Raw genomic sequence first — 5183 nt, 5'->3', positions numbered from 1 at the left:
CCGCTTTTGGATCGTTTTCTTCAAATTCAAGAGACTTGTTTTGAGTTTTGGAATTCTGTCACCAGAATCTCGCTTAGAATTCACCGATGAACATACTGCAAAAATCGGAATCGCGAAATATTCTTTTTCCCGCGATTTCTCTCCCCTATAAATAGAAAAAAAAACAAAAAAACTTGTCATTTCTCATGTGTGTGGCCGCGAGCTAGGAGGAAGAAAGGGAGAGGGAGAACTTCATCGTTTCTTGACCGATCTTCGAGATGTTTGTCTCTACTTCACGACACAGAGGTAATCTACTCAATTCTTACCTCTGACCGTTTTTTTTATTGCAATTCTTTATCTCTTTCTGAGCTCCAAGTTTCGAGCTTTTCGTAAAATTGTTCGATTTTCCCGATTTTTCTTTTGAACTACCTTATATAACTACCCAACAACCTATATCTCTCCCCGTTGCGCGCCGATTTCGATCGAGTCGCCGTAGATCTGAAAAACGGTGTAAAAACCCATTTACTCACATATTGAAACTTTATCTTCGAAAAGCCACAATCCGACTTAGTGCCCTTAGGATTAGTTGCTATAAATGTCGTTGTGAACGACCCCATAAATTTTGTTTTCCGAAGTTTCTACTTTGAGTTTTTGAGCTTTATTTTTGGACCAAAGTGCCCCTAACTAGTCGTAATTCAAACTATTCGTCCTAAAATTTTTCCGACAGTTTCCTTACCCTAGTTATACCCTAAAACTACCTAGGAATTAAATTAGATTGAAGAAAAAGCGCCGAAACGCTAAATTGGAGAGTGGCCGAGACCTTTGTGTTAGGACAGTGAGGAAACTCAAATCTGGGCAAGGTTGGCCTTATGCTTACTGTACCTTCGAGTCGCCGAAATTTTGGCTTTGGTTTCGTGTCATTCCGAGTTCTGTAGCTCGAGTTATGCGCATTTTAGTGAGCAAAGGAAAATATTAGAATTTTATGGTTTGGTTTCACGTGTCAAAACTCACCCGGTCGGGGAAATTCTTCCATTAGTGTTAGAGTGTCGTACTCGGAAGCTTTTTAAGCTTTGTCTATCATTAATTAGTATTGTTGTAATCGAATTGACTTGTTTTGATTGCTTTTCGCTTTGTTTGTTCCAAGGTTCGTTTGTGGAAACTTTGGGGTTGATAGAGCAAGCTCGTGATCGTGACCTGCACCGCGAGATTGGAACAACTCGAGGTTAAGGTAACTTACTTACTAGCTATTTGTATTGTAGGCGTCAATAAATTCGACTTGGATATTGCTTGATATTGAATATTGTATTGAATACTGTTTATCACTTTATGGAAAAATGTTTTCTGGAGGCTTCGACCGAGTGAACTTATATGAGACGTGTGTCTCCGTTTTCTAAGAGGCTTCGGCCGTTTACTGGTTTCCGTCTTATGATTTCCGCACTGAATTATTATTATATTGCTTCTTATAGCTTGAGATATTGATATTGTTATCGAATTGTGCGCTTTGACGCGATTGCGGAGTGTGGGACATTCGAATTGATTCATTTTGATCATTCGGGTTGGAATAATAACCCTAGGCAGGTCCTGACCAGAGAACTGAGATCTAGCCCTTCCTGAAATACTTAGACTTTTCCCGGGGTTTACACTTGGGGGATTTTGGGGACTTTGATTAGTTAGAACATGGAACTTGATAATTCATGAAACTTAGATTTTGACAATAAACCTCATAATTGAATTAACTCAACTTGAAGCGCTTTAATTAATTAACGATGACCTTAGGGAAACTTAGGAAATGAAAATGATTGTGAAATACGAGAATAAGTCGACAAGCCATGATATAAGAAAAACTGAGTGTGGGTAATACCCTTCTCGCTCGTTGAATCGTTTGCTTGACCGTCAAGGGGATTAGTCAACATAATTAATAAGGGAAATAAGTGCTTGCTTGCACTTCTTGAATAATTTGATGGTCGCCACAGAGGTGAACCATAGTGACCAAGGAAATGTCACTGAGAGCTTCATGTACTCCGGCTTTTCACAGCCTAGTCGCAAGACGACTTTGACCTTCGGGTACTTTTAAATTGAAATTGTAGTTAAACACGCACGTGCGAGGACGATTCGATGTTTGGCTAACCATATTGCATCATGCATACATTCAGGGCTTGGGACGGTCGAAAGATCGGGCCTCGGTGAAGTTGGGACGACTTCGGTCGGCTTCACGAAGGTTGGGACAGTCGAAAGATTGGCCTTCATCGAAGAACACCTAAATGTATCTTCGGCATAGCCGATGGAATGATTCAACCTAGGGTGGTTAGAATTGATCCGACTATGCATGGGTTGTAAGTGACACCCGAGCGGAGTGGTTAAACACTAGGCCGGTGTTAGGACTGACTCGATGGTGCCCATCCCAAACAAACTATCCGGATCATTGAATTGCATCTCAAACATACATGCACCCTAACTAGAATTGTGTGCTTGTTGAATTATTGTTAGAGCCGATAACATGCTAGCATTATATATATATATATATATATATATATATATATATATATATATATACACACCCCTCATCACATGCTGTTGTATAATTACTCTATCTCGTAAGTTGACCCTAGCGCCTTGGCTTTGGTTTCATGTTTGTGTTTGGGCGGTAGGCCTGCTGCCAGACGTTCGACAGCTAGTTCAAAATGATTCATCTCTCGGGGAGGATGATGACCCTATTTTAGTGGTGTTTTAAGGGTCATTTCTTTGTTTGTTTTGAGTATTTTTGTTGAGTCTCATGTAGTGTTTCATGCATTCTCATGCATTTTTTTTCTTTCTTTGTGTCTTTACTTTGTTTTGGTAATTTTGTAGTTTTATAGGGACTTTTCTTGCATTTTACGTAAGTTTAGGACTTGCATGATTTTCCTATGTTCTTTGAGGGTCCTCTTTGCTAATAAGCTCTTTGAGCTTCTAGATATTTTCCTTTGCTTGGTGGTTAAGCTTTCAGGTCTGAAACTGAAGGAGAAGAAAGGTCAAGAAGCATGGAATTGAAGGAAGGCTTAAAGAGGCTTGAAGAGGAGTTATGAAGAAGCTAAAAAGTATTTCCAGCGAGCTTTGAGCACCTAGGCGCTGGGAATTGGCGCCTAGGCGCCAGTTACATTTTCCAAGCTTTCTGGAAGTGGCGCCTAGGCGCCTATTGCCTTTCAGAGGCATGTTTTTGCCATGGAATTGGCGCTCAGGCGCTCTGAATTGGCGCCTGAGCGCCCAGACTCGTGTGTTTTGTCTATAAATAAGGTTTTAGCCAATTTCTTTGGGAGACTTAGACATTTTACTCATTTTGGATCAAGTTTTAGAGCTGAGGAGAACCTTGGGGCTTGTCGGAGGCTTCCAACTTGTAATCTTTCTCAGGTTTTTAACATTTTCTTGTATGGATTCTCTAGCCATGAGTGGCTAGTTTTCTTTTATGCTTTCGGTTTATAAGATTCTACGAAGCTTTAGTTTTCTAAATCCTATCTCTATGCATGAGTTCTTGATTTAACCTTGTATTTCAATTCCTTTATGCATGTTTAGCTTTGGTGCACCCTTGCTATAGGCTAGATTATAATCAAATGGAAGTTTGTTAAGACTTAGGGACATGAATTGGAATAGATCCTTCTATGCTTGCTTCTAGGAATAGAGTGAGGGTAGGGTTTTGTTGGCCTGAATATGTATGCGTTAAAACCTCAAATGAATGATTGAGTACACAAGGAATTGGGCTTAACTTTCAATTTGGGAGAATTACTTTTGTGAGGAATCAATTAGTAAGTACATAGGCTAAAGCAACAAGGGATAAATCAAGGTTTCACATGCATAGGATAGGTAGACTAGAGTGGATTAGATGATTAACAACCCAAGGCATTTCCATCAATTGTTATTTTCAACACTTTCAATATTGCTCATTTGCGAACCTTTTGTCACCAACAACCAAAATCAATTTCAGAATTTTACTGTTTTCAAAACTTGCAAACTTTAGGCTTAAATCCACAATTCTCACTCACAATCCTTGTTGTTCGACATTTTAAAACCCGGAGGTTTCTGTACACTTGCAGATTGACCAACAAGTTTTTGGCGCCGTTGCCGGGGATTGTTTGTGGTTTTCGGTTTAAGTTGAAGAGTTTGTATTTTTTGTTTTATTAGGCATTGCATTAAATAGGTGTTACTAACCTTTGCTTTGTTTTTGTGATTTCAGTTTATGCAAGGTAGGCTCGGTACGAATCCATTGGTGTTTGATCCGGAGCCTGAACATACTCTCCATCGGCGTCGAGCTCAGCAAAGAGCTGCTGAGATAGCCTCCATGGCTGTCCATATGACGGAGGAGGAGTTGCAAGCCCACATTGAAGAAAGAGTGCAAGAGGCTATTGCTCAAAGACTTCAAGAGCAAGAAGCGGAGAATGCCAATCGTTCTCTTAGAGACCTCACCTTGGCTGCCATGAGCTACGATTATCCGGGCAACATAGTTTCACCCGATGGCACGGGAAACTTTGAGCTGTGGCCGACATTCATCAACTTGGTGAGCCAAAATAAGTATGGTGGAGGTGCTCTTGAAGATCCTGATGCACACATGAAGCGGTTCATCCGCAATTGCAACACCTATCGAGTTCAAAATGTTTCAGCGGACACCATCGGCTTGAGTTTGTTTCCTTTCTCTTTGAGGGACACTGCTGAAGAGTGGTTGAATTCACAGCCCCAAGGTAGCATCACCTCTTGGGAAGATTTAGCCGAGAAATTCACCACAAGGTTTGTTCCAAGAGCCCTCTTGAGAAAGCTCAAGAACGACATCATGACTTTTGCTCAATCCACCGATGAAAATCTCTATGAAGCTTGGGAGAGGTTCAAGAAGCTCTTGAGGAGGTGTCCTGAACACAACCTCACCCAAGCTGAACAAGTGGCGAAGTTCTATGATGGTCTCCAATATATTTTCGAGGTTTGGTTTGGATACGGCCTCAAATGGAGAGTTCGATGCCCTACTTCCACAAGTTGGGTACGAGTTGATTGAAAAAATGGTTATCAGAGCCATGAACTCTAGTAATGAACGCCAAGCCCGAAGAGGAGTCCTTGAGGTTGAAGCTTATGATCAGCTCATGGCCTCGAACAAGCAACTCTCCAAGCAAATGAATGAAATTCAAAGTCAAATGAAGAGGACCAAGGTGATTGGTGGTCGAGTTGCCAAAGTGGAGTGTGTGACTTGT

General features: G+C 41.0%; 1 non-coding gene across 1 annotated transcript; it reads right to left on the bottom strand.

Moving 5' to 3' along the window:
- Nucleotides 1-4756: 4756 nt before the first annotated feature.
- On the bottom strand, nt 4757-4863 carry LOC130741618 (small nucleolar RNA R71). Its single transcript, XR_009020506.1, has one exon. It is a non-coding gene; the product is annotated as a small nucleolar RNA R71 (small nucleolar RNA).
- Between the last annotated feature and the right edge of the window lie 320 nt (nt 4864-5183).

This window comes from Lotus japonicus, chromosome 2, assembly GCF_012489685.1.
Source record: "Lotus japonicus ecotype B-129 chromosome 2, LjGifu_v1.2".
NCBI classification, from domain to species: Eukaryota; Viridiplantae; Streptophyta; class Magnoliopsida; order Fabales; family Fabaceae; genus Lotus; species Lotus japonicus.
This window is presented reverse-complemented; position numbering and strand designations above follow the sequence as displayed.